At 42.0% G+C, this 12,879-nt stretch overlaps 1 protein-coding gene across 10 annotated transcripts in view; it reads right to left on the bottom strand.

Moving 5' to 3' along the window:
- Nucleotides 1-12,879, bottom strand: part of LOC135160765 (uncharacterized) — a 183,855-nt gene that overhangs the window by 71,702 nt on the left and 99,274 nt on the right. The window lies entirely within an intron of this gene.

Here is a 12,879-nt window from a genome sequence, read left to right as displayed (position 1 = left end):
GTGTCTGTCCCGTGTTAATTTTCTCCTTATTTTTTCGTCTCACTCAGTGTTCATTCGGCTTTTATTTCACGAGAACGATAAAAAGGGAGTGATTTTTTAAATTTACGTCCATTCGATTAATAAAAACCGTGAGACTGGCTTTCTGATAATAAAGAGAGGAGCTACGAGAGAATGGATGGTACAAGAAAACGCTTCCATAATTAGCATAACGAGGATAATTAAAATACAAATGAAGAGTATTGAGAAGCTCTCTTGGGGTTTTTAGACTCATTATCATCTTAGAGTGTCTGAGAGACGTTTTTCTTCCGGTCTCGAATTGTATATAATTAATCAAACAATTAGTGAATATTTTTTCCATTGGCGAAAACATTCAGGAGATAAAGTACTTCTTTTGCAGACGAGAAAGCCATTTAGTTCGCTAGAAAAATTTGTACCACTTGTTTGAAACGAGCTTTACATCAAGTTTTTGATTCCACAACATTTTCCATCTTCTGCAGCTTCACCTCAGGGAAAAAAGCACGTCTGAGAGCGAAAGCCATTAACTACTATCCCTAAAGATAGAAATACGAGACAAATAAATAACTCAATGACAATAGAAAGTTGTCTTATTTCAGCGAGTTGAGGCAGGGGGTCAATCTCGAGTTGGTGAATCGAAGCGAATCGCGTTACTGCACGGACGATTGGCCCATACGAGCCAAGGGGTTGGTTTACTATTCTCTCCCCCCTCTCTCTCTCTTTCATCTAAAAAAAATTCCTCTATTTTTTCTCTTTTACGCCGATGGAAAGAAAGAGTTTGTCACGGAAGAGAAACTCATCCCCTCCCAAATCCGAAGAGTCTCCATGTTTTTTTTATATATTTTTCTACGCCGGTTATACTCGTATATTGAATACAAGCGAGTAAAGCATTCTATTTTCCTGGGATAGTAATCCACATTGGCTTTCACGTGAGATATATACACTACTGTAGGGGCTGGAGGGGGTGGATATTCTTCTCGGTGATCTCAACCGGATCTTGGCGGGAATAGTGTATACGGGGTAAAAATAAGAGACAGAGAAAAAAAAAAGCTTCACTCGCGTATCCATAAATATGATTGGGCAAGAGGAGACGCACCCCTTTATATGCCACCCATTACGGATCACGTATCTTTACGATCACATTTTCGTAAATCCAATTCGATTATTTTCCTTTATCGTGGCGAAAAAAAAAGACGACTGGAGGAAAAAATGAAGAGATGTGTTCCTTTTTTGGGAGGGGGTGAATGTAGTTTATTAGAACTCTTCTTGGGAGGGGAAAGGCATTAGGGGTTGTAAATAATTTTTCTGAGGACTTTTCAGAGCCAATAGATTTTGGTGCTTACGAGGAGGCTCATAAGTGAGGCCTTTCACACGGAGATACCCTTAAATATTGTCCTCTGGGGGGTGGAGGGGGGTCAGAGAACGTAATTTGGAATGATAATTCATTTCATAATGAGAATTATAACGATAGGGGTTGTTCACAATGTCCATGAGATAATTTCCTAAACCAAATCTGTCACAACGAATTAACCCAGAGTTAAATGACTTTAGTGAATGTCAAAGCTCACCAAGTTTTTTCTCAACCTCAAAAGCGATTACGGATTTCTTAATAAGAGGCTGTGAGTTTAAATGGCTTTGATCAGGGGCTAATTTTCATTCCCCTCCCTCTTCATTCGACTCGAGTTACGTGATTTAAAGGGATAGGTAGGGAGACCTAAAAACCTTTCATAATTAAGCGACTCTGACTCTTACCACCCTCTCTTAAATTTCTCCCCACTATTTTCCTAGATATCTCCGATTTCCATCCCCCCTTCCCCTCTTCTTCATTCCCGTTCCCTCACAAAACGAATCCCATAAATTCAGGACTTATAACGACAATCGGCGGAGGCCCCGGGATCGTTTCCACGGGTGCAGAAACACCCCAGGATATCCATAGCCACTTCTCATCTCGCTTTTGGTCCAAGTAACGGTGAAATGTCTTTGCGGTGATTGGGCAAATATTTGAGGAAACCAGTGAAAGACACGGAGACGAATTTTACCCCTCACAAGAAAAAAATGAGAAACCCTTGGGTAGAATACAGGAGAGTTCGAACATTGGGGAAAAATATTTTTCTTATTTTTGGAAATATCTGCTCTATTGGGAATTCAATCCAGAAATTAATTTGTAAAACAGTTTTTTTAATTTAAAATAGTCCTACTCGTGAATCGCCAGTTTTGATTTTCATAGTCATTACAATAACTTTCTCCCTTCGCGTTGAAAAGTTAAAAATGCGACTAATGAAGAAGCGTCGCGTCAGCTTTCCGCAAATGAAAACGCGTGCAATTAACAGTAGAGTGGGTAAATTAACGGGAACATTTGAAAACCCCTGAGCATCACCGAGAAGCCGACCCCTTTTTATTTTCTTTTTTTATTCAACTCCAACCTTCTCACACCCACTCATCCTGACTTTCCCACGAGCACCGGACGACGTGCGGGTACAAATGGCGTCGCGACGTCCCTCGTCCGTTGCTTTTGCTTTTCAAAGCAATTATACAATTAGGTAAAGTATCTGGGCTGCGTAAACGGGCCATAAAGCAAACGTGATTACAGAACAAACTACCCTTCTGGCTTCGTTATTGTGAAAGAAGGGTAGTTTTCATACTTGAATGTTGTCATTACATTCATTTTTCCCACTCCGGTGTCACGACTTTTTTCAAATAAACAATACTGAGTGAATTCATTCAGTAGCGAAGTGGTAAAATGAGATAAGTTGACTTATCTCTGTGTCCTAACTGTCTGGGAGCTGGAAAAAAAATTTTAGACTAATTTTTTTTCGTACTGCTTTCAGTCAAAGTTAGTCCACTCGATCCAGAGCTTTCTCTTGCCTCCTCCTCATAAAGAAAGTGTTCTTTATTTTTTTTCTCTAATGCATAATGCATGCACAGGGCGCATCATCGTATATCCATTTCTTTCGAGACACATTACACGGCTGTGTGAAAACCGTTAGGGGGGGGGTTGGAGAATACCATGAAGGAAAGCTCTGTATCGCTGAACGAGAGAACAACGACACCACGTGTGCCAAAGTGAAAATGTATGGTGTTGGCAACGTGTGATATCCGAGTGTTTCTGTCCCCATTTTAACCCCCCCTAGGGAGTCTTTCAATAGGCATGAAAGATTGTAAAGTATTGAGACAAAAGATAAATTAGATCTCGTATAATGTTCATTAAAAAATCGTTTACTATTTTCAATGAATTAGAAGAAAAAAAAGCTCGTCCATTCCACACCTTCAACCACCCCTGAAGCCCAAATTTATAGTAATCATAAAAAGCTCAATGATATACGTCACCCGCGTCGAAAGCTCAGGAGAAAAGTAAAGGGGTCGGTGGCAGCGGGGCGGGGGTGGAATAGGGTGGTTAGGGGGGAGGGGGTTGGTTGAGAAACTGTCTGCATAAATAAGGCGAGGAAATTTGCAATTATGAATCGGGGCTAGAAATACACGGCTGCTTTTCTCGGGTCCCCCCCGTACGTTACACTTCTATATACTACATGTAGGGGGCGGAAATGGGGGAGGGTGAAGGGTGTAGAATGAGGGGGGGGAGGAGGGTTGAGAAGCGAAGAGAGCCGATGGGAGATGAGGACAAGGGTGTGATGCGGGTGTCGCGGAAAAGTTGAAGGAAGGCACAGCTGACGAGTATGCAAATGTGAACCTTTCGCTCTGTCACAATCCAACCCCTTCCCCTCGACCCTCTCCCTCCCCCCCTTGGCTTCTCTTTACTGTTTTCATCTCTCTCTTGCAGTCTCCAAAGGCCCCACCCCGTTGGCACTCACATCCGCACAGGAGCAGTGCAATCTCACCCCGTATGAGAGGGGTTGGGCATTAGAAGAACTTTTCAAGCTTGAGTGTGGGAAGGGGGTGGTCTCGAGTGGTTCGAGACACACCTGATTGTGGAACTGGTGAGTTCCTTTGTTCTGAGAATTTTGATTATTAAATTTTCAACGTTTGAAGGATGTTTCGATGAAGTCTGTGGCTGTCGGTATTTATGTATATGTATTGGTCATGTAATTAGCTTCTCCTTTTTTTTAAGTGGTTCACAAACAAAGGACAGTGACAATCACCAACATAACCATCAAATAATCTCCATATTTCCGGTTAAATCCAACCCTCGGTTCTTACGGTGGTGAAAGGCACAGAGGGCATTAGTCTGACCCTGGGATGATCACTGAGCTCCATAGCACTAATCAAGACGCATGATTATAGGCCTTGGCACATCCCCCAACACCATTTCCCATCCATACATTACCCATTTGCCCATTAGATTACATAGTGTTTCAATGGGTTTTCTGATGCTCATTTTATTTCCTCGACACCATTTTGGATGGAACACAAATTTTTTTTTTATTATTTTGATGCATCAACGCCCGTATTCATTACCAAAGTTAGTGCCTAATTAATTCTCCCATTGCGATAATTTTCCAACCATTAATTAGCGAAATTATTAACGAAAATGCAACACCCATAGTCTTCCGGGAAATTTCCCTACATGCGTAATATATATATGTGTACATAAGGGAGGTTACCGTGTATTTGAGGTTGTGTTAAGCAAGTTAGCACGACTCCCACCCCTCTACCACCCTTTCCCTCCCCCTCAGGCCCTTCTCCATCAACGTATCGTGTTAAATTATGCTCAGCGCCGAAGGGATTGCCACACGTGCTCTCATACGAATTTCATATCTCTCATATCTGAACAATTCTTTAAATTATTTTTACTTGTAGATGGAAAATTCCAATAAGAATAAACAAAATGAAAATATCTTCGCAAGTAAATTGGTAATGTAATGATCCACTTGTTTGAAATGAGGATTTTTCCAACACATTCTCTGAACATCAAAAGAATACTCTGATGATAATTTTCAACGAAGAAAAATGTCTCCCTTTCATCGAAAAGTTTCTTCCTCGTTTCCGGTGAAACGAGACGATGAAATGGAGTAAGAGGAAAAAATCGTTGAAGTCAAACTCACGTCTTCGATTCATTTCCATATGGGATCCAACCATTTAGCGCAAACATTTTTTTCCATTCGCTAAAAGCTCAGTGGTAAGGTCTCATACTAGTGAAAGTTCAGTGATGCGACTCCAATGTCCTCTAACTTACAATTTAAATAAAAGCAAATACACGTACGTATTTTCATTCGTTCAGCACTTTTGCCTCGTCTTCAAGATTTTAGAGTTGAGAAGTTTTCATGTGGGTATGGAAGTGACATTGGAGATCAAACGTAATTCCATTTTCTCTTTTTCTCTCGTATATTTAAGACCGGGGGAAAGGATTTCACATGTGTCTGGTCTTGAACGGCATTCACTACTGTCAAAAAGATAATTGAGAACGGGAGAGATATTGAATGAGCTATTGGATAATCAAAGATGCATCGATTTCCTCTCTACCATCTAGTCAAACATGAGTCTCGTCCATGACAATCCCATCAAGAGTTAAAGACGTAAAAAGCTCTTGATGATGGTTAAAAAAATTCGTCAATGTCATGCCTCCCTGCCAAGAGTTGATGGCCCATCTCAACCATATCAAATTAATTACCCTCGGAAAATTCGATTTTTCGTAAAAGTCTTTCTAACCCCACTCTCTTAATTTCCCAAAATGCTCGTCCCCAAGTCAATGGGGTGGAATAGACGCCGAGAAATAAGCAAGTTAGCTCCTTTGCCACCCTCTTCTCCCAATGAAGGCACAGATGGATAGATACCCACAGTGGACTGATACAATTAGATGTGATCTTAACGCCATAATTCAGAGGCTAATCTCAACCGGGGATGGGCTCCAAGCCTTCAACCCCATCAGGCCAACGGCTCCCTCCCGCACCCCCTCAACCCTGCCATCCTAGAAACAGGACTTCCTCTCTAGGTCTTCCGGTCCAAGGTGCGAGTTACTTCATTATTCATCCCATTCTGTGGCACCTTCGGTTATCTACTTCTCTCTTCTCCAGCAATAGTCCATCCCCTCGCCCCTAATACCATCCACCATCAAGCCAATGGTATCCACTATGTAGCTACAGGCAGATGAGGATGCCCAAGGTCCAGGAATATCTATCGTTAAATTCTATAGAGTGCTAATCCAATGGCCAAAGATTTACCACGGATATCCCAAGGGTTTCCATAAAGGGTGAGCACGAGGGTGAGGGAGGGGAGGGCCGGACGAGTCGCAGACCAAAACCAATGTCCGAATTCCTGAATCCTTCGACCTGTAAAATTGACTAGAACGCTTGCATAGCAAAAATTTTCAAAACTTATTTCCCCTCCATCGATTGTGAATTTTACCGAGGATTGAATATTCCAGATTCTGGGCGTTGGTCGGAGCTTTTTTTTTAATAAGTCGTAACTTTAGTGGCTATGAAATGTGGGAGAGGACTCGCGGGCTTATTGAGTTGAGTTCGTTTATGTACTCGGCTTTTATGGGTATAGTAAAATTCTTGAAGTGAACTCTGGGATGAACTGGAGCTTTTTTGGATTTTTGAGAGTGTCTTGGAATGGGCGAAAAAAGGGAGAGGTAGGGGAGATGGGTGTAATGGGAGGGGGCGATATTTCCGATAGGAAACATGGGGGATGAAGCCGTCTTGTTTCGAGCTGTCGGATACTCTGACATTTTATGGCATATTGATTCCACTTTTTGTCAGGTAAAATAGGAATTTCAAATAAAAGAATTTGTTGTGCGAATTTTTCAAGGAGGGGAACTTTTATTCGGGACTTGTACATGTGCTTTTAGTAGCACACTTCACTTGGCTAGAGTCACTAATCCTATTTCCCATGAGTGCACAAAATTGATTCACTGGCAAATGCGACTCGATATCGTGTGACCTATTTATTAATGCAAGAGAAGGAAAGCTCTACCATTATCTCTCGCCTCATCATCAAACCCAACTCGGCAGATAGGGTTGCAAATCGCCTGAAGAATTTCAAGAAATGACTGAGTTCGCTTATAACCCAAGAATACTCTCGCAATTATTTCCGACGTCACAGAGGGAGTTTGATACCTGTGGAGCTTGAAAGCTCTCACCAAACGTGATAGAGGTGTGAATGTCATGAATTAGTATCACACGTTATGGTCTGTGTATCATCAACGAATGTGGAGGAAAGGCAACAGGAAGCTTTGTGCCATCAGACTGATTACACTCAAAGTAACAGAGTCATACAAGAGACTACCCCTCAGGCAAATTTCTCGCGTGAGACATTAGCGTCACCATGAGTCACTTGGTTCATCTATTTGTAGATATATATCGCAATTATTCATTTATAAATAGGGCGTAAAAATATTGAAAAGGACAGGAACTTTCGAAAGATTTTTCAAAGAATATTTTTTGCAGAATAAAATTGAAAACATCCCCTGCAAAAAATATTTGCTATTAAAAATCTTCTAAAGAATTTATATATTTTTCTTAATGTACTTTCCTCATCCGTATCACCTTTTAACTACTTTTATTTATGATATTAATTTCACGTCAGGGGAGCGGTGAAAACGGACGTTAGAGCTTTTTCCTCTTCATGCTGTGATATCATTGTTTCACGAGAAGAATGAAAAGACTGGGAGAGGGTTGAGAGATTTTGTGCGTTGCGAAAAACGAACTGAAGATACTCTGAGGCTAACAAAGAGAGAAGAAACAGGTGAAGGGGGTTGGTGAATACCGACCCTCTTCCCTGGTTAGACTATGAGGATCCAGGAAAACGTTGAAAAGGAGGAAGTCTCCACGTATACCATCAGGAATAGGAGTTAGAGTGAAAGGAAGATACTGTGAGAAGAAGTGTTGCAATGGGAACAGTTTTTCAGGGGTTGGGGTGGGAAATAGGGGTTGTGGCTCGAGGTGTCGTCTAGAGAAATCTCGAGGCGCTTGTCGGACTTGTGGAAGAGGGTGGCGGACACTCCTTTATTTCAGGCGTTGGATTTCATCCGGGAAAGGGTATTTTCTTGGGGAAGAGAACATCTTACGTTAAAATTTCTGGAATTTGGGAAAACATTTTGACAATGGCGGTGAAAATTGGCCATGAATCAGGGGAAATTAAACTTTCCTGATTATTCTTAAGGTTCCCACTTTGATTATGAACTTGTCAATTTGAAAACATCAATATTGAGCGAAATCCGTACAACAGTTCATCCTGAAACCTTTGGTCGATTATTAAACGGTCGGAGGGGTTTGTCCAAAAGCTCAATCAGTCCACGCGCCGAACCCAATTTCACGGAGGGTTAAAAGTGAGTGGTAGAGAGGAAGATAGAGATAGAAACAAGGCGTCTATTTGCACGGGGCGTTTGAGAGTAAAGGTCTCCTGACCTCTCGTTAATCACCAAAAGGACTCGACAGAGGTTTCCAGAGAGGTAGTCGTCCCAAGCTGGTGCTAGTTTGACCGCGTCACCTTGTGGACGACGATGCAGCAAACCTCCCTTAACATTTAGATTCACCTTACCTACGGTTGGCTCCATCGTGTATTTCAGGGAATTGGGGAGGTTTAAACCCTCGGAATATTCGATTTCACCTCTTGACCATTCCCACGACGCTAATTGTTAGGTCTCACCATGTCAAGCTGAGGGTAGTCTACATTAATTTCAATTTAATTGGCTATTCATAGAAAATTATAGAGCTGGAATCGTATATGGTTTCTTCGCGTCGCCATTTTCGTTATCATTCCGCTTCCTGAATCATATCAATTTCGATTGATTGAAATATCCCCGATTCTGGAAATAAAACATCCCCCCTCCCCTCCCCATTACTTCTATAAAGTTAAAATTGTCCTGATAATCATAGACATCAACCTAATCTTCTTCACCCCCGCTTGCACACGAAAAAACTGAATAAAAGAACCTGATTTAAAAAAAATAGCTCATGAAGGATTCAATTTGTCATCAACTTTATCAAAAAAAAAATTGAATCACTTCAAACTTTATACAATTAAAGCCATCTTCTTACAGATATCTCATTGTCACCGATTCATTCAATGAACTCCTAGGAATCTCGAAACGTCGGCAAAGTTTCCTGAAGTAGAATACGCCGCGGTCCCCAGGAAGTGAAGTGTGTCGGTGAAAGGGGAAGTCGATATCGTCCCCGAGATCGGCATCGCCGGTTCAACCCCCCTCGCGAGAGGGGCATAACTTCCGTTCGACCCGGCTACTGGACAATAAGAATCGATATCTTAATTAGCGAGCGTCGGTCCACCGCATCCATGGGGGTAGTGTAACGAAAAGAGGCTGGTGAGGGTTCGTTGGAGGGTTATCGGAGTGGGGGGTGGGCGGAGGGGAAGGGGGCATACAGTTCGGTTAGCCAACGTAGAACCGGAAGCGCAACCCCTCCGGACCTCGGACGTCCCAACCCGGATGTCCCATTCACGCGACTGGGCTCCCCTTTTGGCACTCACCAACGATACCCTGGTTCGAATAAACAATGCACATTCGGGGATGAAAAAATTATTGGATTTTTTTGCAATGGTATCTCCCATGACGTAATTTATTTGCTAATAAAGTGCGATGAAAAGTTGTGAAGATCACGAAAATTGAGGAAAACTCAAGTGTTAATGAATCAATCCATCAAAGCTGGAAAATTTCCACAGAGCAATGGCTGTCGTACTTCACAAGAAACTTCTCCTGAGTTCGACAGATCTGAGTATAACTGTTTACTAACTCCCGAGGAGGAGCCTCAATCAGAGTTTCCATTTATAAATTCACAAGAGCCTCAATTTTCCCAGCAATTTTCAATCACAGTTAATCATTCAAAACTAAAATATCGCGCCTCTATTTGTGAAGGCCCCGATTACCGTTTCATCAGCGTTTAATTTATCATAGAAATTATCCTCCCATTCCCTGAAAGTTATCATGGGTCATCAATGCATACCTCGAAAAATAGAGCAACAAAAATGGAATTTTTTACCAAAGAGGAAAGGGTGAAAAATCTGGAAATCTTGGACTGATTCTCTCGGTTTCGGCTAATTCGCGACGGCAATTCGCATACCTCGGGGAGTAATATTCCACAGTAGCTAGGAATTAGCTCGTGTATATACACAGGCGGCCTGAAGGGAGTGCAGAGGCTTCTACTCCAGAATGTGGGAATAGAAAGGCGCAGAGGCAACAAGGGAGTGAGAGTGTACGATTTGATTTCAACTCACGACTACTGGTAGTACTAGCAGAGCCGGCCAAACACGTTAGTGGAAGGCGGTTTAGTAAGGGCTTTTGCCCGGGAATATCAGAGAAGCTCAACGGTATCTCCCTGGAGATGGCAAAGAGATGGTTTGAGGTCGACATGTTATAAGGAGAGTAAGAGAAGGGGTAAAATGCAAGCGCTAATGGTAGACCACAAAACCAACAAACGAATATGCGTAGATGGGGGTAGAGTGTGAGGATACTCAAATCGCTTGGCCACAGAGAATATAAACTCCCTGTGGATAAAGCTTGATATTGAACTTTTACGATGATGTTACAACAATTTTTCAAGTCCGGGAAAGATTAGGAATTTTTCTATAATCAGGATTAGGCTGCTCACTTCAATTCGTCTCTCTGCCCGCTGTCATGATGCTGCCCAGATTAACCTTAGCGAATCAGACCTTGGAAAAACCAAGGGATGAGCTGACAGCTATGAACATTGTCCATAGACGATAGATCAATCCTTGGTCCACCCGGAATTCCAACTGTTGGTTCACCAGAGCTCCAAGAAAATTTTCATCTCTCGCTGATTTCTACCTATGAATTTCCTGTTCCTACACTTGTTAATCAGACATCACCAGAGGGGTTCTATCTACATGACTCGGTGATGTGGAAGCAGCCCTAATTTGCCAATAACACCGATTAGGATAGGTAAACACGCCCTAGGGGAATTTGAGTCGACGGCAAACTGGAGTAAAATCAAAATAATCCGAATGTAAATGGAGGTAATGAGATTGGAGTCTGATATTTCCCGAGCCAAAATCATCTACGATTTTTCCTTCAAATGGTTCAAGCCCTTCGGTGCTGGCATTGGTGTTGTTGGTAAAAAACAAACAAATAAATCTCAGTTACAATCAACTACGTTAAGCACGGTCTTTTCCGGCACCGGACATCCGCGGAAAACGACCACCCACCATGGAAGAATGAATGACCACCTGATAAATATCTTTATGGCTATACCTCACACCCTCCCTTCGTTGGTGAGTCGTTGTACAGCTATCGTGTAAAAAGGCAATAGACCCCCGGTAGTCCCCAAGTGGTAAAAGGTGGTTAGAAACGAGATCTGAGGTAATTATGGGGATTAATCTTAAGTCCCGTAAAGTCCACCACTTGTGGAGTCAACCCCAACTTCATTTCCGGTCCAGGGATCACCATTTCAGTTCATTTTTTTTTTCATCTTGAAAGAGAAAAGAGAAATCTATAGACCATTAGATCCAAATCTTTAACCTTTAAAGAAACAATTTTCATGATGATTCCTTTTAGGGATCCACCCCAGTATCCTCGGCTCCTTTATGCTTTTTTTCCATCCCCGCCCTTTTTTTTCCAGAAACTCAACCCCTCTACCAGACCTTCATTGCGTATACGTATGTAGAATGTTTGAAGCTACAGGTGTCAGTGAGAGCAGTATTTTTCAACGTAGGTGGAAGGAGAGACATAAAGGGAGATGAAACGATGTATAGCGAAGGTGGCTTTTGTCCTTCTTCAACATTCCCGGGGCCGTACGCACGTTGAATCTGCTAAACGTTCTCGCTCGTGCGTGAAATGCCTCGATATCACTGTTTTATTTCAGTGCTACATTCGCACTCCTCTCTACTGTGAAATTATACCTCTTTTACGGGTTGGTATATAGTCATTTGTTTTATTAATTCTTTTTTCTAAGTGGGTCTTTTCAGTCTGATCGTTAATGGTCTACAGGACATGGTTCTTCATCCTTTTAGATGCCGTTATTTAAAAACGATGACGTGATATGAAAGAATTATTATTGCTGAAGAAAGCTCATCTGTTATCGGAGAATCAGGTCATAGTTACTATTTTTATTAAACTTCTGATACTACGGATTCATGATAAGGAGTTGATGATGAAGATGATAAAGAATTTCATGAATGTAACATGAGATTCAAAATCCAAATCAAAAGTTCAATCAGGCTAGAGGAAGAAACTGATCAAAGACAGATCAGCAATGAAGATCGTATTTGGATCTAAACCCGATGATTATGCCACAAATACACGCACACATACATAAACTATATTTTATCCGACGATTCTAATAAGATACAATAATTATGTGAACTCCTGTGCAACCCATACAGTCATTCGTGGACTCTCCTACCCTTGAGTAAAATATCCTACCTCATCCATCCTTCACAACGAATTCAATAAATCCCAAAGTAGGGAATAATTATTGAATTACTCCAGGAAACTCACATCCAATAATCCCACCAAGATTAACGATGAGGCTACCAAGACCAGGCCATAAGTAACAACGACAAAGACAGCAAATTGCTTTTCTACTCCATAGAACACGCAAGGAGGCGCCTTGTGGTGTATGCGGTGTAGAAACCCCCATGGTATTAACACAATTATGAATTTGTCCTCATTTACGGCTGGCAGATGGTATGTGACAATACAAGATGCCGTCCATGTTCCGAGCCCATTCTCACCTTAAACCCAGATCCTAGGGAAGGAAACGTTTTGTGGTGTACCACAGGTCGACTTGTCTGGAACACGTACAGCTAAATGGAGATGGGTTGAAGTGAGAGAGACAGCATCAAGCTTTCGTCGACCCAAGATATGGGTGGGGAAAATCAATCGACCTAACGACGACGACAGGTCAACTCGTCGCACTCGTGTACGTGTGATCCTCAGGCACCTTGGATTGTGTATGAGTATGTGTATGTGTATGAGAGGTATTTGTGGTAGATGGT

This window comes from Diachasmimorpha longicaudata, chromosome 3 (assembly GCF_034640455.1).
Source record: "Diachasmimorpha longicaudata isolate KC_UGA_2023 chromosome 3, iyDiaLong2, whole genome shotgun sequence".
In the NCBI taxonomy this organism is placed as follows: Eukaryota; Metazoa; Arthropoda; class Insecta; order Hymenoptera; family Braconidae; genus Diachasmimorpha; species Diachasmimorpha longicaudata.
Note: the sequence above shows the minus strand (reverse complement) of the source record. Positions and strands in the feature narration are given on the sequence as shown.